Source organism: Rhineura floridana, chromosome 8, assembly GCF_030035675.1.
Source record: "Rhineura floridana isolate rRhiFlo1 chromosome 8, rRhiFlo1.hap2, whole genome shotgun sequence".
NCBI lineage: Eukaryota > Metazoa > Chordata > Lepidosauria > Squamata > Rhineuridae > Rhineura > Rhineura floridana.
In genome coordinates, this window is record NC_084487.1 from 30,964,433 (window position 1) to 30,989,697 (window position 25,265).

The following is a 25,265-nucleotide window of genomic DNA, read 5'->3' on the forward strand; positions in this document are numbered from 1 at the left end:
ATTTTTGGTTCAAACTCGGATCAGTCAGCCACAGAGACTTTCAATGACTCACAAGTGTTTAGCAAATTTGGTTTTTCTTGCATTTTGAAAAAGAAAGGATAGCTAACCTTAATTGTGATAAATTTGTATATTACTTTAATTCTAGAAAAAAACGGAAGCTGCAACTATTCTACAGTATTATTTTTAGGAGCTATGCATTTTTTCTCTCTGAAAAGGTGCATTGTGAGCCTGCCATTCAGAAAGCTTTCTTGCATCTTTCTCAAGCATATTATAAGTTTACAAATGGAAGTCTATTATGCAGTAAATATTTTACAAAGTTGAGGACACATTCTCATTGACTTCAACAAGAAAGTTATGATATTGATCTCAGTTCCACTCTCCCTGAATGCTTCATTATGATTGTCTGGTATTCACCCAGAGACTCTGGGTTTTTGGGGTCTTCTCCTGGTTTCCGAATGAGTCAGCTTAATCTCTGGACTCTCAGCTTTCATTTTAAAAAAAATCTAAGTGGTCTGGTTCTTGAGATATACACCAAAACATCAGCCACCCCCTCCTCAACTTCTGTTAAATGAGCTTGTAGCTGGCTGCTCTAACCCTGCCCTTTCAGGTTTGTAGCCAATAAGTGTTGATCTCCAGGCAGTACCAAGATCATGTTGCAAGGACTGAAAACTGTTGTTTCATAAATTGAGTAAGTATATAGCTTTCAGTCTTTTTCTCTCTTATGTGCAGGAGTCAAACAAATTTAAATTTTCCTGGGCTGTTGAAGAGGGCAGCATTTTGAATACCTTCCCAATATGAAGCTTTAATCCAATTCACAATATTTTCTGGGAATAAAGCTGCAATGCTAATCCCACATAGCCGCACAAAACCCCATTGAATTCAATAGGACTTACTTTTGAGTAGACATGGTTAGGATTGTGCTGTAAAGTAATGGGACTTTTGAGTGAATATATATATATTCTACAATGAGCAACTGGTTTTGACAATAAACTATAATATGGGGTATATGTATTTTTACATCTCCACTGTGTGTGTATATAGGGAGTCTTCCCAATAACCCTGTGAGGTAGGGTTGGTGATTGGAAACCAAGGCAGCTCACAACAAGAAACAAATCCCTTTAAAATCCAATAAATAAGATGAGTATAAAACAGTTGCAAAACAGTTTAAAGTGGCATGATTCTGAATTTTGGGTAGGGTGAGTGAAGTTCCTCATTAGCTGAGGTTGCAGTTCTGTGCATGCTTCCCTGTTGAGTAAGCCCCATGGAATACCTTGGGACTTGCTTCTGAGTAAACAAACATAGGATTGCACTACAAATATATTTACTAGTTGTGTAAATAATAAACATCTTTGACAGTCATGCTTATATAAATATTTCTTCATTTAAAGCACATGACTTCTCCTAAAGAATCCTGGGAAGTGTAGTTTCCCCCTCACAGTTATAGTTCCCACCACCCTTAATGAACTACAGTTCCCATGATTCTGTGGTGTGATTCATGTGCTTCAAATGTGTGTTTAATGTGCTTTGAATGACTGGCGTGTATCTGCCCTAGGTATGATGTGCATTCATTAGTGAATTGAAAATAATTATTTCAAAAGATACTTTTTTTGAACAGGGGAAGGACTGTAGCTCAGTGGTAGGGCATATGCTTTTCATGCAAAGGTCCAAAATTCAATTTCTAGATAAGACCATTGCCTGGAATCATGGAGAGCTAATGCTAGTCCATGTCATCAATACTGAACTAGATCATACCAAATGGCCTGAGTTGGTATAAGGCAGATTACTTTGTTCCTAAAAGTGGGAAAAGATCCAAGGGTCACAGTGACTCCAATTTAAATTTCAACACAGACGCAGACTGGGATACGTCTCAACTTAAAAGGCTGAAAGAGGAAAGTCTTCAAAAGGTGCCAAAAAGATAATAGACTGCCTAATATTTAAGGGGAGGGAATTCCACAGGGTAGGTGCTGCCACACTAAAGGTCCATTTCCTATGTTGTGTAGAACGGACCTCCTGATAAGGTGATAATAACATTTATATATTGCTTTATTGTAAAAAATCTCAAATCAGCTTACAGAAGGAATTAAAACAATAAGATTTTTGGCCAAAAGAGTTAAAGACAGGTATTTAACAACATTCAAAACAATAAAATCAACAATGAGTTAAAAACAGATAAAAAACATAATAGCTTCTACATGCCTGGGTAGGCTTGCCTAAACAAAAATGTTTTTAGCAGGTGCTGAAAAGAATACAATGAAGGCAACTGCCTAATGTCAATAGGCAGGGAGTTCCAAAGCCTAAATGCTGCCACACGAAATAACTGATGTCTGCTATTTTCACCACTATATATGCAGTTTATGGACATTTTACGTAAGTAAATACATTTTTATGTACATTACTTGGCTGGAAAACTGCACTGCAAAATTCAGAGAGGTGCGAATTTTGAAAGATAGCCAAGTTTCAGTTCACATATTGTTTCAGGAAGTGCAAATTAAGTAAGTTTGACTTTAAATGTGAATTGAACCAAATTTTTCCCACATCCCTAACTTGGTGCCTTCCAGATGCTATTGTAATCCAACTCCCATCACCCTAACCAACATGGCCAAAAGTCAAGGATAATGGGAGTTTGAATCCAATAACATCTGGAGGGCAGCAGGTTCCCCATCACTCTTCTAAGACTTCACAGTGCAGCATGTTCAATTCCAGGATTTTATAATAATTAATTAGCATGTTAGTAAAACCTGGAGGAGCATATGATGAACGGATAAAGATTCTGAAATGTACCATGAAGGTTTTCAAAGAGTATCCTAATTCAGCCATGAAACCGGCACATGCAACCTAGCAAGCAGAAAGGGCATTGAAAACCAACCCACACTATAATTATCAGAATTTACAGAGCCAAAGAAAAAAAGGAAGGAAGAAAAGGTCTCCTTCTAAAAAGAAATTGGATATCCAGCCCAAGTGATGCTAATGGAAAGGAGTGAGTTTGGCAGGCAAGATGTATATTGGAGATTTAAGAGAGGCCTAGGAGCACATTTGAAGAACGAACAGGCAAATGTGGGCCGACAAGTCATAAGGATTTCTTTAAGAACATCAGAAATAGGATGCATTGTGGGAGAATTGGTGGGCCTGGCAGACTAGCAGGCTATGGAGGGGACAATCAGAGGGGATAAGGAGACTGTCCAGAAACTAAATCATTTCTTTGCTGCAGCTTTCTCTGTAGAGCAAGAGGAAGAAATGCATAACCTTCAGGGTCATATAGGTATGAACCCCTAGAAGCAGCCAGTAACATACAGCATCCACTGCTAAGATTTCACAGGAATTGACAGATGGCTTGCATTATTGCAAATTGTATTGTGGCTTTATGCAGTCACCTGACAAATCAAAACGGGCAGATTTCTTTCTTTATATCAAATGTCAACATCATAATCCCTAGCCAGGGCAAATTATAATTAATGAGGTAAGGATGCATGCTTTTATTATTATTTCTGAGGCTATTTTTGGTCTGGTGCCTTACTGTAATAGGTTGTTTTACAACAAACAGAAAAGAAAGTTTTCGTGATATGCAAGCGTTTTTAAAAGGAGGATGGATTTATTTATTTATTACACTTAAACTTAAAGTTCTTTAACTCGAACATATAGCTAGAACAACCAGAGAATTCAGGCAGCAAATCAAGTATCATGATTTGTGCTAAGGCAGATCACAGTGGAACTATATCATACAAGAACCCCAGGTTCCAAATCTCAGGTTTTCCTGTGACGATCCATGCAAAGGGCCAATTTCAGGAGTGAATCAGCAGGATGCTGACAACTGCTTTATGCTCAAAAATTCTTCCCTACAATCCCCAGTTAGGTCTGTAAGAAGGCATTGTTGTCTATTTCACTCCATATTTGTCACATGCAGGTCTGTTTCCGTTCCACTGCAGTTCAGCTTCCAACAAAACTAACGTTATTCACCTCACTGTCCCCAGTGACAAGATTTTAAGTAATTAATGATGTGATTAATGCCATTATCATTACTTTATTCCACATCATTCATTTCAATGCAAAGAAAATGCAATGTAAAGTTGTCAGGGGGGAGTAATCAATTATGTATCGTTTGTGGACTGAAAGCAACAATCAATACTGATCATACTTGGATTGATTTCTGTGCTGGACATAGGACAAATAAGTAAACATTGGCGATTTCTACTCCTGTCTTCATTAGAATTCTCCAACATTCCTACCCCCGATGCCCTTTTAGGTCTCTTTCTTTCCTGCAGCCAAGCTTGAAAACTAGAAATACACCAAAACAGAGAAACAGCTTGTGTGTATGTGTGGGGGGGAGGATACTTCCAGAAGAACTGTTGGTCACTTAGGGGTTAAGCTCCCCTTCCATCTACCTATTCTTCCCTAACAATGCCTCCTTCAATCTTCAAGCATATTTACTTAGCAAACACAGGTTTTGGAACTCCTCTTCAGTCGTTTGCACCATGAGTCCTGAATGCAGGAAGGAGCTTCTCAGGCACTGATGGAGAACAATGGATTTGCTCTGCTTGTCCTAAACTCACCAGTCAGATTGGAATGTTTGAAGAATCAGGGTTTGCATCCTGTTGAAGGGAGCCCTGACTGCATATTGTTGTTGTTGTTGTTAATGGATCACCTTTCACAGAAGTCTCAACGGAATTTACAAACACACAATAAAGCCTACTGAAAATAAGTATAAAACAGTACAAAAAAACAACTGAAGATAGGTTTAAACACCACAAATAAACATGCAGGACAGAGACCGTAAAAAAACCCAACGATCAGTTGAGAAAGCATATGTCAAGGTGGGGAGAAGGATCATGACAAGAGGATCCACTTCTGATCTATTTATATACATAGCCCCCTTCAAACTGATACCAATCATATGTTGGCATACATGTTCGTGTCTAGAAGAGAGGGCTAGCCAGGTGCGCTCTTGGAAGGCCCTTCATGTATTCAGGAATCATGGGTAGAGAACATCTGCAGTTATGCCCTGATTATGGTGAATTCATTGAAGAGAAATGCATGAATGTTGGGCATTAGAGTCACTGGGAAAGTAGAAAGGGGATTGTTGGCTGTGGAATTATTCCTCTGAGGTGGTGTAACGTGTCAGTTCCTAACTGAACGTGGGAAGTCTTACTCAGGTTTGCTCTCAGCTAGGGATGGAGGAGAAATTGAATTCAGCTTGCGTTTAAAGCCGAATCTATCAAATTTGCATGTTCCAAAACAATATGAGAACCAAAACACAGTCATCCTTTGAAATTCGCAATTATCCGAATTTTTGCCGTGCAGTTCTCTAATCAATGGTGGCAGAAATTCATATATTGGGGGAAAGTGTGCATAAAAATAAATATCCTAGTGAAAGTAACATACACACAGATGCATTATATTAAGAGAAACTGTTGCAAAAATGCTCTCAGTCAAAACTGCAAACAAAAATGTTTTATTAGGAGAAAGTGACCCTAACATCCCGAGGAATTTTCATGAGGATTTTTTTAATTGCTGCAGAAATATGGGGAACTGAATTTAAGATTAGAAAACTGACAAACTGAGGGATTGACCGAAACTGACCGATTCTTCCATCCCTACTATCAGACATGTTGATGCCTGTCAGTAACCCTTTAAAAGGTACCAACTGATATGTGCAGTGCAGGGGTGAGGAGCTAGATCATGGCAGGAATCTCCACTCCTGATCCTAGCACATCCATCTGAATACCAGCACAGCATCCCCATATATACAACTGCCTATTGTTGGAGAGCTCTTTGTGCACAGTCAGGAATTTTAAGAAAATTCAAAGTTGTGATGAACATGTAGGTATTTCTGGTTGCAGAAGCATCTCTCCTTGCTGCCTCTGGTTTTAGAAAGGAGTCTGAGTCTGAGGGAGTACCAATTCACAAATTCTTGCACAAATTAAAACTCTCTCACACACACACACAAATCCTGCTAGGATAGAAGCTGGTAGGTTGTGTGGTTCAGGAGAAAAAGAAGACTAGGGTGTGGTGTGAAGGTGCTTGAAGCAAGCACTTTGATGACGTGAAGCTGGTCTGGGACTGGTCTGTGCCTGGATGGAAGTCCACCTGGGGATCGATGATGGAAAGAAGATGCAATAAAACTGTAAGAAATAAATGAGTTTAGAAGTAGGACCAAGTTAAAGATGACTGGTTAGTCATTCCAAAAGTAAGTATAGTGATCATTTCTTAGCACAGAAAAGTTGGAAGGGTTTTTTTTTTCTTTTTAAAAAAAGAACTATGTGTGGAGAATGACTGTGTGGAGAGCTGATTTGTATACCCAAAATAAACAGAAAAAGTCAGTGCATATTACAACTGTAAACGTCACTGCCTGATTTTGATTGTTTCCCTCTTCCCTCCTTTCTCTTTGTGTACTATGTTTATCAGGTTTTAAGCCTGCAGGCAGGGCCTCTGTTGTTTGCTAATGTTTATTCACTAATAGGCAAAAAACCTTGAGGTTTCAGAATGTACCTATAGCCAACAGATATTTCTATCAAACTTTAAAAAGAGGGAAATTGGGAAGCTCTAGTGAATGCACCTGAGGAGCAGGAGACCTGACCTCCTCTCTGAGATATTGTACTGTCCTACAAATGTGTAAGAATGCAAACACAATTTGGGTTGGTCTTTCACAGTCCAATCCACTTCCTGTGTAGCTTTGAAAAAGAAGGGGGGGAAGGAGGAGGAGGAAGGGAAGGAGGGGATTGGAAGGGAATGGGGGAGGGGAAGGGAGGGGTGAAGGAAGGAAGAGGGAAGGGGCAAGAGGGAGGGGATAGGAAGGAGGAGGAGGGGAGGGCAGGTTTGATCATTTGCATGCTTTTTGAGTTCAGTGACATTTACTCTTGTGCAATCATGCTTAGGACAGGTGAAACTGACCTGGGGTAGGGGAGGGGGTAGGAGGAGGACAGGAAGGGGACGGGAGGAGAGGAGATTGGGTGTGTGGGCACTGGGCAGAGAGGAAGCCCCTTTCCTTTCCAAAAGGAAAACATTGTGAACAGTATTATTCTTTTTCAGGGTTTCCCCCACCTTTTTATTCTACAGCAGGCACATGTAGCCTCCCACCCAAATATAAACCAAAGCTGTCCCTGACCACATCCACACCAGACTGTTATTTCACTTTAGGCAGTCATGGCTTCTCCCAAAGAATCCAGGAAAGTGTAGTTAGTGAAAGGTGCTGAGAGTTGCTAGGATATGCCCTGTTCCCCTCACAGAGCTGCAATCAGAGTGGCTGACTGTTAAACCACTGTGGCCACTGGAGCTCTGTCTGGGGAATAGGAGTCTCCTCTTAGTACCCTTCACAAACTATACTTCCCAGGATTCTCTGAGGGAAGCCATGACTCTCTCAGTGAAATCAAAGTCTGGTGTGGGTGTGGCCCCCTGATTAGGCAAGCCCAGCAGCTGGGAGTCTGGCTTTTAGAACACTGACAGTTGGTTCTTACTGAGCATGCCTGACATTATAATTGAGTTGAAGCCAAAATTTCTTAAATTAATTAAAAATCAGCCAGGCATTTTTTTAACTTTTAAACTGCAGAAGATGAAGGGGGAGAATGGTGCAAGGTCAGTTATAGGATTACAGGTACTCTGTGAACATGGCTGATTTTTAATTAAACAGATTATGAGAACTCTGACAGAAAAAAGTCCAAAAGGGGTCTGGTTTTTCTCTCTCTTTTTACACTTTGAACTCTGTATTGAACTGAGGGTTGTTAAGCAAGCATTTTTGAGTCCAGGACTATAAGTTTTGTAAGGTTTTGTTTTGAAATGAGCTTATGGGAAGCATCAGAATGGCATGGAGGGTATTTTCAATTTAACGTTGCAGAATGTGAAAAATCCATGCTGACTATAGTCACGAGAGTGGCTGTATAATACAGCACCTAGAAACTTTTAGATGCTCTGTAAATAATGCAGCATTGCAACTAGCTGAATGGCCAAGTGTTTTGCTTGTCATCTGGCCAGCTTGTGTGCACACGCATGTGTGTGTGTGTGTGTGTGTGTGTAATAATTAACTTCATCACCGATCAGAATGAACTAATTTGTCCAGAGGATGCAGTAATTGATCATTTAGCTGAACATCCAGCTGTAACGCATGTTGAACTTGTCACTTGGCAAGGCCCTAATTTCAACCATACGCTCACAACAGCAATGCACGGACAATTCAAAACTATTAAATTTATTAAAATAATTAAGGACTGTGCAAAAATGGACCAACCACCTGCGTACCAACTGCAGGACTGATGTTGAGGGTCGGCATGATCAGGCACATATTAGGGCGTGACACTCCAGCGGGGCTTCCAATCACAAGAGCTCTTCCTCCTCACCATTGCTACTTTCTTATTCACCGACCTCTCCCTCTGGCCCAGGGATGAGCAAGCAAAGAACAGTGGTGGTGAGGAAGAGGAAGAGTAGCTGCCACTGCCTGCTTCTTCACTGGCTCTTTCTGACCAAGCAAGCAGTGGCAGCAATGAGGAGACAGAGGAGCACAGCAGCTGGCAACAAAGGCAGGGTGGGCTGCATTCCCTTATAGGCAAGCTGATGGGGACCAAATGCCAGTGATGAATGTGGCCAGAGCAGGAAAGTAAGAATGCATCATTTTCTGTTCCTCCCTATATTTGTCACATGCAGCATTGTTTCCGTTCTGCTGCATTTCACCGTCTGCCATTGTCTCCACTATAGCAAAATTCTATAAATTACATTACATTACATTATTCCACCCAATTCCTTTTAATGTAAAGAAAGCATAATGCAAATGGGGGGGAAAGCAATTATTTCTTACATTTATACTCTGCCTTTCATCATAGAAACACGTCATACCTGTGGTTCCCAGACAGTCTCCCATACAAGCACTAACCAGACCCAGACCTGCTCAGCTTCAGCAAGGTGCTGGCTTCGTATGTCTCCAGACCATAGCTGGGACCATATAGCCTATATCATTTGGGGACTCAATGCCACAACTACATTAATACCGATCATATTCACTGGCTTGAGTTCCATTTTAGGCCTGGGATTAGGGTTGCCAGGTCCATGGCCTGAGACTGATCCTGTATCTTTAGGAGAAGAGAAGGTCAGCGAAGTGCAGGTGTTCTTGCAACCCTGTAATGGGAAAAACAACAAGGTGGAATTCTCCCTGCCAAACCTGGCAACCAAGAGGTCTTCTGTATCTTTAAAAGTTTTGGAGGGGCCACCTTGTGGTTTTTCCCATTACAGAGTTGCAAGAACACCTGCACTTGGCTGACTTTCTCTTCTCCTAAAGATACAGTATCAATCTCAGGCCAAGAACTTGGCAACCCTACCTGGGATGCGTAAGTGAACATTGGCAATTTCTGCTCCCGTTTCCATTTTCTTCAGAATTCTCCTCTCCAACATCCCTAGGCCAGAGGCAAACGTGGATAGGGCCAGATAGAAGCGTTGGTAAAACAATGGATATAACTCATACCTTTGTACAGTAGGATGCATTCCAGCCTTACACAAGTCAGACATTTCTGCACACACATGCACCCTTCTCCAAGCAGGAGGCATTATCCCAGTTGAAGGATGCATCAAGCAAAAGCACTCAAGGAGGGTGCAGAGCAAGGCTGCTAAGGGGTGTTGCCTGGAGGGGCTCCCAAAGGTCAGATAGAGAGATCTGCCCCTAGGCTTCAGGTTCCCTACAACTGGAGTAGACCCAATGAGCAAATGGGCAATTGAGGATAAGTGCCCCCCCCCAAAAAAGCAGGCACTAACACAGATCACCTGAAGTGGCAGGCCAGAGTTCAAAGTCAACTAAAATAGCCATTTTAAAAATATATATCTAACTCTATTGTTATATCTTGATGGCTCCTGAATTAACAATACTGTCCTTGAGATTGATCAATATTGCTTAATAGCACCTGTCATGTTCGTTCTGTAAATACCCATAGCAGAGTTATTTTCTGTTTCTGTGAGTGGAAAGAGCTACCGAGTTACAGGAATTAACCAGCTTCATGGCAGTATCATGGGAGCAGACCAACTCTCAAAAGTCTGTGGTGTTCCTGGCAGACACCAGCCTCAGCCCTCCTCACACTAACAGCCTCAAGAGTCAAGGTGTTCAGGCAATCCAAACTTTGCCCAAGAAAAGAAAAGCTGGCTTTCCTCAAAGTGACCCTCCCGAAAAACAGCTGGATAAACAGGGCCTAGAGGATTTTGGAAATAATTAAGAAAGCCATCACAGTGAATTGGTAACTCATTTTAAAATGCATCTCTGTGGTTTAAATGCTACAAGTCTATGGCCACTTCTGGCTACCGCTATGACAAGAATGAATATGTCTCACAGTGATCTGGATCTCCTTGACATAAATATCACCCCTGTGCTTTATCGACTCTACTGGCTCCCAATTTGTTTCCGGGCCCAATTCACAGTGCTGGTTCTGACCTTTAAAGCTCTAAACGGCCTTGGACCAATATACCTAAGGGACTGCTTATGCCCACATATGTACCTGCCCGAAATTTAAGATCATCTGCCTCTGGTCTCCTCTGCTTGCCTGGAATAAAAGATGTTAGACTGACAGGCACGTGGCCCCCAAGCTTTGGAATACCCTACCCCAAGAAGTCCACTCTGCTCCCTCCCTGTTGGTTTTCCGGAGACTTCTGAATATGACCTTGTTCCGGAGAGCCTTTGGGAGGGACTGAAGGTACAGCCTGACACTGATTTTATGCCTTCTATGTTAAATTTTACCTTTGTAGTCCCTTTAGTACCACCCCTATATATATGTATATTTGTTGTTGTTATGTGCCTTCAAGTCGACTATGACTTATGTGTGTGTATATATATTGCATTTTATGTATTTTAATTGTATTTTATGTATTTTAATTTACTTTAATGTTTTTGTGATTTTACTGTTTACAATTTTATTATGTACGTGTTTGATTTTATTTTTGTAAGCCACCCTGAGTGCCCTATTGTAGGGTAGAAGGGCGGGATAGAAATATTTTAAATTAATTAATTAATTAATTAACTTGTCCTTTCTGATAGGTGTGGTAGGCAGTATATGCCTATAATTTAATTATAATGATAGGATATGCTCCAGCTAATGTTAAGCACTGTTAAGACTCATGTATTTCAGTGAGAGAATTAAGTATGAGCTTACATCTCCCCCACTGAAATTAATGGGATTAAGGGCATCTTCCAGAATGTGCCAGTCAGTAGCATTGGACATCTGAGCTCATGTAGATCTACACTCTGGCTCATGTGGATCTATGCTCTGACTGTTTTTCATATCAGTGTTGCCTATCCTAGGAACTTGAAAAGACTGGCATGGGACACAGTGTGGCCTTCCTCTCATGTGACCTGAGACTCCCCACATTATTTATTTATTTACTCTAAACCACTTAAATTCTTTTTAAGTGGTCTTCAAAAAAGAAAACGTAAAACCAATACAACTTCCTATAAAAACAGAGATGCAAACATAAAAACCCGGTAAAGTAGTATTATAAAAACTGATTAAAAACAAAAGCAACAGGAATTCAGTAATAACAGGGTCTAATCTCATTGGTCAGGGAAAGAAAGCCCAGTCCAAAAGATATTACTTTATTAGACATCTGAAGCAATTGATGGATGATGCTTCATGTATGACAGAGGGAAGGGCACCGCAGGGGCAATGGCAGGAGGTGCCTGTTTTGGGGTTACCACACTGCAATATTCTGTAGGGTGCAGCAGGGATGGGCTAGAATTCCACCCAGTTCTGCCCAATTCAGATTTGGTACCGAATTTTCCATTAATTTACTTATTTCCTATCAGATTCATATGGGGCGATTTTCCGTGGCTATTTTCAAAAACAGATTTTTTAAAAATAGAAAATCCACCTCTAAAATATTAATATCAAGAATGACAATTTCTTAACATGACAATTAACATCCATATTTTTTGTGAAGGAAAAAAGCAACGTCTAGTGGACAAAGAATGAACTCAAATTGATACCAGCCTGTTAGGTTGACAGAATGCTTTTGAACCGACACTGGCCAACAGCTCCTATCCCTAAGGTACAGTGCCACAGGTAAAATTTCCCCAGATGATCTAGGCAGGCAATATCAGTTCATCCCCAGTTGTTCATTCCAGGTTGTAGGGAGAGCACTATTGCACTTATGCCCTGCTGTCAAGTTCATCTGGTTGACCACTATGAGAACTGGATGCTGGACTAGATGGGTCTTTGGCCTGATCCTTAAGGGATGTTCTTAAATCCAGGCACTGATTATTGAAGCTACGTAATCTTAGTTTTTCATGCTGAAAGACTTCAGGTGTGTGTGCGGGCAACAGAGGAAGCAGGTAAGGCTCACTACCACACAGGAAAGGCCCCACATAGGCTCTCATCTGTGGTATCAAGGGTCTGAAAGCACATGAGGCCACCACAGTACTGAAGCTAAGCAGGTCTAGGTCCAGTCAGTATCTGGATGGGTAACTCTCTGGGAACCATATGTATGCTGTCTTGGGTTCCATGATGGGAGAAAGGCAGGGTATGAATGTAAGAAAATATAAATGAGCTATTATCCCTCTCCTTCCATAAGGGGACAGATGATCCCCGGCCATTTGGGCTTTTTGAGTGTTTCTGCTGAATGCTCAAGGAGTTCCTCCAAGTTCCGCCCACCGGCCTCAAGCATTCCATAGGAACGCTCAAGTCGCCCAAATGGCTTTTGGGCTAGGAGTGGTGATGGTGATCTTTCTACATGTCTAGGCACTCTATAACTTGGCTGGAAGCTAACAGTGATGAGAGGGCTGTATTTTTTAAGGAAACTTAACACAACGCAACAGGGGAGGGGCTTCCCTATGTATATCATGCCAAGAAGCTAAGACAATATGAAACAGTGGCAGATTCATTAGTTAAGAACATAAGAAGAGAGCTCTGCTGGATCACGATAGTGGCCCATCTCGGCTGTTCTCATGGTGGCCTGTAGGAAGGACTCGAGTGCAACAGCACTCTCCCCTCCTGCAGTTTCCAGCAGCTGGTATTCTGAAGCATACTGCCTAGACAGCTGAGGTATAATTCTACTAGAAAAGTAAGTATGCTTACATCAAGGGCAGCCAATACGGTGCCCTCCAAATGTTGCCGGACTCCAATTCCCATCAGCCCCCGCCAGAATGACCAACTGTTAGTGTTAATGGGAGTTGTAGTCGAACAATATCTAGAGGGCTCCACATTGGCTACTCCTGGTTTATATGTTGAACTCTGGTGAGGGATTTCCCTGGTGACTTTTTATGTGTCTGTTTTTCGTTTTTCTTTTCTTTTGTACACAAATCCTCTTTTCAATCATCTTCCTTTTCATCTGGAAGGAAATGATGCTTCAAAGAGGGAAATGCTGATGCAGGTGGAAGGAACAGCGATGAAGAAAATCCATGAATGCTGGCTAAAATTTACACTGATTTGGATTGGGAAGAAAACTGCTAGTTGGATTTGTTTTCAACCCAGCCTTGGTCCTCACTGTAGGCTCAGCTGCACCCAGGCAAGCTGTTAGTGGAAGTGCAAAGGACTCTCACACAAAACAAAAACACCATTGTGACCTCCGGGAACACAGCAATCCAAACAACTCAGTCAGGTGACCCAGGCCACTGGGAGACAATCAAGACATCTCAGAGGCCTTCCCTCAGGAACAGCAAGGATTCCTAGCACAAGGATGGGTAAGCAGCTTGGCTTTTTAATCCATCTCTCCTGACAACAGAAAGTTAACAGGGATCAGGTTGCAATGTCCATGATACCGACTGCAAAACTCATAAAAGAAGTTATGAAAGGACACTTTAGAGTTCGTGAATATGGCACCTGATTAGGCGAAGGTCCACGGCCAGAAGTAGAAACTTTTGTTACTTACTAGTAAGTCCATATAAACACTTCAATACCCTGAGCAATCCTTACATTATAGACATCAAGGGTATAGTTCTTGATGACATCAAGGGTATGGTAGTAAAAAGGCTGTTGAAATTTACAGAAACCTGAAAAACACTTTGAACCTGACACTATGTTAAAAAAAAAAAAGTGCTGACAGAACAGTCTGGATGAAGGTGACTCCAAGCTAGGAAAATTGTAGGCAGTTAACCAATTCCTTACAGATTGCCAGCTTTTACCTACTAGGTAATCATCAAGATAAAGATACTGAGAGATCAGTGATGGGCATATTCTGTTGTTACTGATGATAGGCCTCATGTCAGCTTAATAGAAGACCAAAATGTTCTCAGAATCAATTTGAAAAACTATTGACCTGCTTTCTGCCAAAATCCCTCTTTACTGTAAACAAATGAATAACCCCAAGAGAGAGAGTTTTTACAGTCTGCCTGACACTAAATAGCCACTGTGGTATAGGTACATACCCCCACACACACGGTTTGCATTTGTCAACATTTCCTAGATGCCAATCTGCAAAAAAGAAATCATGTTACCAAGTTTGCAAACATTGCACCAAATCTCAGACTGCAGTGTACAAACACTGTTCTAAGGGACCGATTCCCTGAGATGCAACATGCATCCACATAGTTACATGTAGCGAAGCTGGCAAATTTCATAGGAACTTAAGAAGCTGTCTTATATTGAGTCAGACCACTGGTCCAACAGTTTTGTCCAGGACAACCAACTTCAGTTTGGAAAAATGAGAAACAGAGAAAGTGAAATTGACAGATTTGTCCATCCCTACTTTGCACCCATCCATGCCTCCGATGGTTGGGACTGTGAGCCTAGAGTCTACATGGCAAGAGTGTTTTAAACTTGAAAAATTACATATTTTTAAAAGGTATTTGTTTTACACCTTCTCACACACTTTCTGATTTAATGCAGCAGCACTGAGGATAGAGCAAGTTAAGATATATTGGAACATAGGACTCTGTCTTATACCAAAGACCATTGCTCCATCTGGTTCAGTATTGTTGACATTGACTAGCACAGGTCTCCAGGATTTCAGGCAAGAGTCTCTCCCAGCTCTACCTGGAGATGCATGCAGGGGATTGAACAGAACCTTCTACATGCAAAGCAGATGCTCTACCCATCGAGCTACGCCCCTTCCCCAGATGCTATGTGGACTTGGCTTTGAGGTTTTGGGGGTGTTAATGCACTTGTGGAATGAGTTATAAGTACCTTCTGTTGACACTTAGAAGCATGGGGAGGGGGACTGAGCACAAATAGCTCTTGTGTTATGACCACCACCCACTGCCACCACATTCCCTGCAAAGACACCCTGCAGTTTTAAAGAGGAACAACATGACAGAATAACCTACAGAACAGCAATGACAAAAGCGCCCAAGAAGTAGCTAAATATTTATGTATTGATTCATTTCATAGTAGCATTCTACAGTTGCCAGTTGCAACAAGAAGGAAAAGCCGTTGCAAAATTCATAAGATTGAGTCAAATCCCACAATTAATGGCAACAATCACTCTGTGAGCATAACCAATGCCATATATAATTCCAGAGACTGGCTTTATTTCTTGCCTTTGAAAGAATAACCCAACACTGTCACAGCTATGATTACACTATGATCACAACTGCAATTACACCAGCCTGCAGCACACTTAGAAATGTCAACTATGCATTCTATGTGCAGCCAATCGCATGGCACAGTATAAACTACAGTCATTGGATGTAACTACACATATTGATGTGCATCCACCACACAATGGCCTGAGTATATAATATATAGACAAAATGTTTAATTATTATAATTATTATATAATTATATTATTATTATTATTATTATTTCCTCTTCTCCCAGGCATTTTAGCATGTGTTTTTAAATTGCTTTTTAAAAATGTGTTTTAAATTGCTTTTTAAAATGTGTTTTTAAATTTGTATATTTGTTTTTAATGTTTTTAATTGTTGTAAACCACCCAGAGAGCTTCGGCTGTGGGGCGGTATACAAATGCAATAAATAAATAAATAATAAAAAGTAACAAGAAATCTCAATCGCATACCAAGAGGAGTGAGATAAATGTGACTGAAAGGACATGGCAGTTGAGAGGTACAGTCAGAGGCATTAAGAGGCAAGCCTTTTCCCTGTGCCCTGGCTTGGACAAAGCTTTCACTGTCATGATATAGCAGAACCGAAGCTGCCTGAGATATTTGTGTCCACCTTGCCCATTAGGCTCAATGGGGTGTCACACCTCCAGCTGAGAGAGATACCACTTTCAAAAGTCACTACTCATAACACATCCCCTAAAATGAGTTTTATTACACCCCCATCCACTGTAGATATACCTGTGCAGTATATATTTGGAATCTATTTGTATTTTTCCTGCTGTGAAATACAAAATGAGGTCAAACTCCTTAAGCAAGCTGCCAAAAAAAGCCATTTTGCTCCCCTCAAAAGTTGCATATAAAAAATTGCATTCACTGGACCAAATGTGTGGAGTTTCCTTGTGCCATTAACCATGGATAGGGAACCTGGGCCCTCCAGATGCTGTTGGATTACAACTCCCAGCATCCATGATCATTGACCATCCTGGCTGGAGCTGAAAGGACCTTGTTCTATCATAAACTATTTATCTGATGCCATCCGCTGAAGTATATTAATATACTGTATATCCAAAAGCAAACTGCTTAGAGGTTTTATTATCTTCCAGCAGCATCTAAATGCTGTGAAAACACATAAATAAATAAATAGTAATATCTACGGATATTTGAGATTTTAAACACCTGATTAAATTGTTTTGATGCTGCTACTTTTTATTGTGTTTTTATTGATTGTGGCTATTTTACTGAGCATTTATGATGTTATTGTTTGTTGGAGAACTGCCCCAGAAAAAATTATTGAAGGGTAACATACTCATTTATGAAATAAATAAGTAAAATGTCAATGCCCAGCGATAGCATGCAGTCAAAAAGGGAGATCAACCAAGAAGCTTGAGAGTAGGGATGGGGGAGAAATTCAATTCAGTTTGCATTTAAAGCCAAATCTATCAAATTCACACTTTCCAAAACAATATGAGAACTGAAACTGCCATTCTTCCAAATTTGCACATATCCAAATTATGCAGTGGAGTTCTTTAACCAAAGAACTTTAATCAAAAATGTGCATATGAGGGGAAAGTGTGCATAAAATGCATATATCAGTGAAAACAAAAATGCACTATGTTAGGGGCAATGGCTGGCAAAAATGTGTACATTTGTCAAAACTGCCTACAAAAATGTGTTTATTAGGAGAAATTTGCACCAAAATGCTGAAGAATTGTCATGAGGATTTTTTTTAAAAAACCCACACATTGCTGCAGAAATGTGGAGAACTGAATTCAAAATTGGAAAAATGAGAAGCTGAGAGAAGCAAAACTGACAGATCCTTCCATCCCTCTTTGAGAGTACCGTGGAAAATCAGCCACATAAAAGTAAGGTGGCTGGGCTGCAGGGTGGCTGAGAGAATACCAGAAAGCTGAATGACCATGAGGGCTGCTTGGGTTCTCTATGTTTTCTTTAGGCAAGGAAGATAAAATCCAAGGCAATTACATACAAGATCTGGGTCAAGCACAAGCAAGGCACTCAAATCCCATTAGGAATTATGTGCATGAGCATGTTAGTTAAAGTGACCTGGTTTTATACTAGATCACATACTGCTTGCTATATGCTTTTCTTGAATATAAAAGACAGTCTTAAAATGAATCCCATCCATGGAACTTATTTTGGTGCTAACAACAGGTCCATTACCTGAAGCTAGATTCTCCTACAGAAAATAAATCACCTGCCTTTAGGTAAAATAGGCAATAAATAACTTGATCAGACCAAAAAAGTGTGCTTCTCTCTCTCCTTTAGGTTAAGCAGTAAAGCAGATTAAGATGTTTAAAAAGACATATTTTTGAAGTAGAAGAGTAGTTGATCAATGAAACAATACTGCATCTGGCTATCCAGATGAATGATTTAATACAGTCCTGCTTGGGCTGTACCACTTTAAAATGAAGGGAGTGACCACAGTTTGAATGATTCACTACTATGTATCTTTCCACAGAAAAGTAGCACATTGGGGCAAAGACTGGATTAGTATGTGTCTCCTTGACAAGTCCATTGGTGGACAATTCTGATGCTGCAGACATATATATAATACCAGCCTACAATCTGAAATGGGACAGTCTTACGAGGAGTACACCACATTCTTTTTCTTTAAGGATACGAAAATGACAGCCTTCTTTCCTTTTTGGGGGGGGGAATTGAACAGCCATCTTTTATGAAGATTGAGGGTAGACTACCTTGCCCACCATCACCCTTCTAACTCTATAACCCTTTCAGGAGACCTAGGAAGCTGCCTTATACCGAGTCAGACCTTTGGCCATCTAGCTCAGTATTGCCTATAGTCACTGGCAGCAGATCTCCAGGGTTTTAGGTAGGAGTCTCCCTTAGCCTTACCTGGAGATGCTGGGGATTGAACCCAGAACCTTCTGCATACAAAGCCGATGGTCTACCCCTGAGTTACGACCATTCCTCATGATGGTCAGTGTATGTACTGAGCTATGGCCCTGGTACATACACTGAAAATGGAGTGGAGAGCAGAATCATAGTGGCAGATCAACTATGTGCAGATGTCTGCACAGATCCTTCTTGTGACTGGGAGCACTGCAGATTAGGTCAGGGTCCAGACCAGTCACTGCAATCCCACCCCCACCCCTACCCAGCTATGTGTTCAATGTATTCTATGTGTTCAATGGATCCTAAGCAATGATAGTTACACAGAGACATCACATAAATAGCTGGAGTTTGCAGTTTCAGTAGACAAACTCTAATATGTCCAACAATCTTCATAAACACAGAGAAGCTTTGGAAAATACAATCAAATCACTTGTGAGACAGCTTCCATATTTGGCTGATAGCATTTGTCTGCCAGGATGAACAAATCATCTGTGTTGCATACGCATTTGTTCACCCTGTTCTGTTTTTGCATTAACTTGCAATGCAAAATTCTAGTTGCATTTTGTCTCAAAATACTTTATAATATATATGTTATATCTTTTTTTTTAAAGTAACTATAATGGAACATTCAGGAAGTGTGAAATATGGTGGACAATTAAGGTCCAATCTACATATTAGCCCAGGAGGTGCAGATCAGGTTAGTTTATATCAGAATTCACAAAGAATGAATCCCCTAAGCATCCATATTTGCTTATAATGTCTAGAAAGGTTTATAATGTCTTGCATAAAATACTATGCAACTTTCCTGTACTAATGGCTTATGTTAACAAGTCCAAAAAGGGAAGGCTCTTGATCTCGTATACTACTTAACACAGTATGGATACACCTTAGTGGCTTTGGAATAATATTTGTTGAGGAATACGATAGTCAACACTGATTCAGACAGATCTAATTATTTTAGAAGATGTTTTCTATGGGTGCAAGGTTCATCACTCTTGGCTGTCTTCACACAATTGATCTTACAATGTAAGTGAAACTGCAACAGAACAAATGCAAAACAAATGAACAATCATCTCTTAGCAATTTAATGACTATAATTCTCATTGGAGAGGAGGACTCTATGGTATGTATGCCAAGAAGTCTCAGCATTAACCTTCTTATCAGAGGGCAGCGTTTGGCCCTAATCAGTTGCGACTGTGGTGAGGATGCTCTCTGACTCCACAAGTGTTTCTGGGCTATGTCTTTTGTCTTCCTTGAGTGCATTCTCTCTGTCCATAGAAAAGTCCAGACAGAAACTCAATACTTTCCTCTCCATTTCCTCCACTTCCTCAAAGCTTTTTAATATTTATCCATATTGATCCACCATAATTTCAAAGTGATGTTATTACCAAATAGTTAAGTGGAGCTCTCTCTGCTGTTTCATCAAACCCACACTGAGGTGAGATCATGGAATTTGTTCCATTATCCTGTTCGCCTTCAGTAGTAATCCCTTGGGGGGGGCGGGTCGCTGCCTCTTCTTCACTTCTCATGTGTCTGGCAGGAAAAGAAAGCAGCTGGAGGAGTCAGCCATATATGAAAGTGGGAGGAAAGGGCATTTCCTTCCACCCCTGCCAGCAGCGGTGGTTGGTGTCTCTATATCAGTGGGGCAATGGAATCTGCTCCACATTTTAGCCTGAAATTTCAAGGAGCTGTGCAAGGTGCTGAAGCACATAGCAGAGTGATGGTTGCACTGCCAAATGACCTAACTAATGCCTCAGCTCACACATTTTTATTACTACGGGTGAAACTATCACCTTAAATCAGAAGCAGCCAATATGATGCCCTCCAGATGTTGTTGGACTACAGCTCCCATCATCCCTCACTGTTGCTTTATGCTGGCTGAGGCTGATGGGAATTCTAGTCCGGCATCATATTAGCTATCCTTGTGTTAAACAAATGTCCAACAACAATCCAAGTGTCCTTCCCATATGTCCCAGTAATATTTAACTAAAGCAGAAGCATTACACAAAATCCACTACATTCATCATTTTGTGACTCCATATCGCTGACTGACACTTGCATCAATGATGTCATGACATATCTCATGTTGACTGTGACAAAAGTATGGTTCACTCAAACACCCTCCACACACTTACACTTGCAGTGACCAAACCTGCAATGGACTGCTTTTAGCGGCCACATCCACACCTTACATTTAAAGCACTGTCATACCACTTTAATAGACATGGTTCCCCTCAAAGAATCCTGGGAACTGTAGCTTGTTAAAGGTGCTGAGTGTTGTGAGGAGACCCCAGTTCCCTTCAGAGAGCTACAATTCCTAGAGTGGTTTAACAGTCAGCCCCCTTTCCCAGGGAACTCTGTGAAGGGAATAGTGGAGTCTCCTAACAATTTTCAGCAATCTTAACAAACTACAGTTCCCAGGATTCTTTGACTGAAGCCATGACTGTTAAAGTGATATAATACTGCCTCAAAAGTAAGGTGCAGATATGGCCAGTGTCACTGTGAAGGGGCCATCTCTGCATATAGATCAGCCTTGACCAAGCTGGTGCCCTCCAAATAGTTTTGACTAAAACTCCCATCTGGGCTGGCTGGGGTGGTTAGAAGTTGTAGTCCAAAACATCTGAAGGATACCAGCTTGGCAAAAGCTGGCATAGCTAGAAAAGAGATGGAGAAGGTCCAGATGCCCCATCTTTAATCTGTCGTTAAACTCTAGTTTTCACAATCCATTGAATACAATTTAAAAGCACCAGACCAGATTTTAATGCAAGCCTGTTGCATGGACTTCTTGCGAAGATTGGAATCACCAGTGATAGGTCATAATTATTATTTCTCATTATTATTCCTCACTATTATTATTTTTTAGAAAAACTGGATTTAGCACTTTAATTCTAAGAAAAGGTTTTGCAGCCTAAGGTGGAGGGCAGGTATGTCCCCCAGATAGTGTTTTGAAATGGATCCCAAGTTTGTGGTTTAGCAAGGACAGGATGGGATGTCTAGAGCAGCTGGATCTACTTCTGCCACAGCTTGGACTCTCATTGCATCCTCATTCATTATTCAATCTTCAGATATTTGATCTCTCAAGAGGACCAATTCACTTTAATTAACATGAGGACCACAGAGTTAACTGGTCATTTGCCTGTTTTTGCTTGGTGTGGAAATGCTTACAGTTCCTCAGATATGTGGTTAAGCGTAATTTGGAGACATATTAAAATAATCGCACAACCATGGGGGAAAATCAATTTGAGTTGACTTCATCATGACAAAATGGCTATGAGGCCTACTTAAAATCCATTGACTTCATGATTCATTATTAACCCCATTGTACTCCATGGCAGTAAAATAATATTCTGTTACATGCAGGTTCTGCTTGCAAGCAGGCTTCCCGTGGGCATCTGGTCTGTCATTGTGAGAAGAGAGTGCTGAACTAGATGGATATGTAGGTCTCCTCTTAAGTTCTTTTGTTCTCTGTGTACTGCATAGAACAGGAATGGGGAACAGCCCTCCAGAGGTTGTTGGACTCCAATTCCCATCATCCTTGACCATTGGCCATGCAGGCTGGGCCTGATGGGTGTTGAAGTCCAACAACCTCTGGAGGGCCACAGGCTCCCCATCCTTGGCATAGAGAGTTCAGCTTAGACTCCAGAGTCCTGGGTTCAAATCCTCACTCAGCATACAGCTATGTGGCCTTGGGTTATGACATCAACTCTCAGCCCAACTCTCCTCACAAGGCAGTTGTGAAAATAAAATGAAATAGTCCCATGCATGTAGGGCTGTCAGGATGGAATCCAGAGAACCCAACTTTACATTTGATGTGGATGAGGCTGCGGAAGAGTGTGCGGCTGCTGTCACTCCCTTCTGCTCATCCCATCCCCATACCTCCCATTGAACAATATTAGAAGCGTCGCAGATGCTCAGCCTCCTGCTGCTTTATTGACATTAAAGATGAAACCCGGCTCTTTTTATTGCAACTGAGCAATCTAATTCCCAGAGAATGGTCTGAAGGTACATGATAGTGAGACATCAACCATGCTGAAGCTAAGCAGGCCTGGGTCTGGTCAGTGTCTGGACGGGACACTGTCTGGACCCCCATGGGTACCACCTTGATTTCCACGGGGGAAGAAAAGATAGGTGATACATTCAAAACAAGCAAACAAGTAGCAGTCATAGATACATATACTCGCACACATATATACTGCCCTGAGTTCTTTCAAAGAAGCTTGGCATGCAAATGTGGTAAGAAAAGCAAAACACCTTTTATGCTAAATTTCTGGTCTCTTCCACACAGTTAAAGAAAGTTGAAATTGTATAATTCCAGCTAAATTAGATTCTTCAAAGAAAAGTTGGAGAAGCAGAACAATGTGGGTTTTGGAGCTCTTTCTGCTAGCAAACCTCTCTTGGCACCCAGAAATCTGCAGGCTTCTCCCTGTCAGCCTGTAAATGTCATTGCATCCAATGGAGCGGTAGGAAAAGTGACCAACACTGGCTGGTACTAATGAGAGTATATATGGAAAGCTCCACCCCTCTGCTTATGGCTCGGCACCAGAGCACACTCTCTTCACTGGAAGAGCTGAGGAGAAAGAGGTTCTCCTTCACACATCACTCAGTTCTTCACCCCATCTCAATACATCACCGGTGCTCAAACAAGGGGGATCTGAGGGGGAAAACTGGGCCTTCACGTTCCACTTCCAAAACTTCTCTTGCAACCTGATAGTGCAAAAGATACAAGAGGGAAAAGTCTCCACACATTTGCCCCTCATACTTCACTCTGACTCTCCTGGTAGGTGCACCATCATGTTACCCATTGATCTGAAGGACCCCCTCAATTGATAATTGGTGCTTGCATTATTTGGTACTCACTACTTTGAAAATGTAAACCTCTATTGGGAGGGGGAATACCGAGCTCCGCTATCATTACACAGAAGGAGCAGCATCCTTCTTCCATACAAAAACATACACCCTGAAGTCACTCCAGGATCCTTCTCTCCATCAATCTTTACCAACCCATAGACACATTTGAAGTTAAGACACCATCCCAGGATGTCAGTTACTCCTCAGCATCTCTCCCTACCCCCCCTCGGCCATTTGCAGTGCAGAAACAAAAAAACAGGTTATCAAACACCAACCTTGGACAAGCCAAACTCACTTATACTTACTTTGAGTTGCAAAATCTCCCGCCTCTGTTCAGCGATCTTCAATCCTCAGTGAAGAGTTCTGAGTTTTCTCTGCACCTTCGCTTTGCAAATGCAGCACTTTTCCACTTATCTGTTTTGCCCCCCTGGAAATTATTGACTCCTTTCTCCCTTGCTCCTTTCCAGTGTGCTTGCGCTCCTCCTTTTCTTCTTCTCAGTTTACCCTCTGCCTCTTTCAGCTTTTTTCCTATTCAAGGCAGGGAACCTGATCTTTGCTTTGACTGTAGAGAGAGCGAGAGCAGACTGTGAGGGACTGAAAAAGCCAGCGAGCGAAAGAAAAGAGGAGGAGGGAGAGCAGAGCACGGTTCCCTCATGTGATCTGACTGGGAAGCTTATTAAAAGCAGGTCACTCAAGGGGCAGTCTCTCCCACCAAGACTGATGGAAAGGCAGGGAGGCAGGGGGAGCGGGAAATGGGAGAGGAACTCTCCATTAGGAATGGCATCTTTTCCAAGGGGCTTCAGTCAGTGTGAAGGGAAAGGAAGAGGACACTGTTCAGTGCCTCAAAAACTTTGGATGCAGCAACCCTCCAATCTGTTTGTAAGCTTTTCCTCAACGAAACCTTTTTTCTCGAGGCATAAGGGGAACTCATCACTGTTTCACAACAGCTGGCTCAGATACATTTCACTAAGGCTTATCTAAACTGACCATTGCTCAAGCAGGTGAACGCAGCAACGTCATTCACAGGCATACCTACATCTGTAACCAGGGACCTGGTGCCAACAATTTGGGACAAGCAAATCTGCCAGTTTTGTTTTCCTCCCACTTCCTCATTTTTCTAAATGTAAGGTGAGCTCTCTACATTTTCACATCAGTTTGCCATTTTTTTAAAAAAAGAAGTCCTCATGCAAACTTACCAGCTTTTTAGCACAAATTTATCCTTTTGTAAGCAATTTTCCCTCATAGAAAGCATTGTTGTATGTTCTTCTCACTAATATATGCATTTGATGCATCCTTTACCCTAGCATATGCATTGTTGTATATATTATTTGGCTAATTTGGCTGGAAGACTGCACCGAAAAATTCAGAGAAGTGCAAATTTTGAACATAAGAACATAAGAACATAAGAAGAGCCTGCTGGATCAGGCCAGTGGCCCATCTAGTCCAGCATCCTGTTCTCACAGTGGCCAACCAGGTGCCTGGGGGAAGCCAGCAAGCAGGACCCGAGTGCAAGAACACTCTCCCCTCCTGAGGCTTCCGGCAACTGGTTTTCAGAAGCATGCTGCCTCTGACTAGGGTGCAGAGCACAGCCATCTTGGCTTGTAGCCATTGATAGCCCTGTCCTCCATGAATTTATCTAATCTTCTTTTAAAGCCATCCAAGCTGGTGGCCATTACTGCATCTTGTGGGAGCAAATTCCATAGTTTAACTATGCGCTGAGTAAAGAAGTACTTCCTTTTGTCTGTCCTGAATCTTCCAACATTCAGCTTCTTTGAATGTCCACAAGTTCTAGTATTATGAGAGAGGGAGAAGAACTTTTCTCTATCCACTTTCTCAATGCCATGCATAATTTTATACACTTCTATCATCTCTCCTCTGACCCGCCTTTTCTCTAAACTAAAAAGGCCCAAATGCTGTAATCTTTCCTCGTAAGGGAGTCGCTCCATCCCCTTGATCATTCTGGTTGCCCTCTTCTGAACCTTTTCCAACTCTATAATATCCTTTTTGAGATGAGGCGACCAGAACTGTACACAGTATTCCAAATGCGGCCGCACCACAGATTTATACAACGGCATTATGATAGCGGCTGTTTTATTTT

The 25,265-nt window shown here is 41.5% G+C and overlaps 1 protein-coding gene across 1 annotated transcript in view; it reads right to left on the reverse strand.

Annotated features, from left to right (window-relative positions):
• The window catches only part of PTN (pleiotrophin), a 154,020-nt gene extending 130,168 nt beyond the window's left edge, over positions 1–23,852 (reverse strand). Inside the window, exon 1 of the mRNA XM_061582704.1 lies at positions 23,473–23,852. The gene's annotated coding sequence lies outside the window, so the exon portion shown is untranslated. The remainder of the gene's footprint in view (positions 1–23,472) is intronic.
• Positions 23,853–25,265: the final 1,413 nt, after the last annotated feature.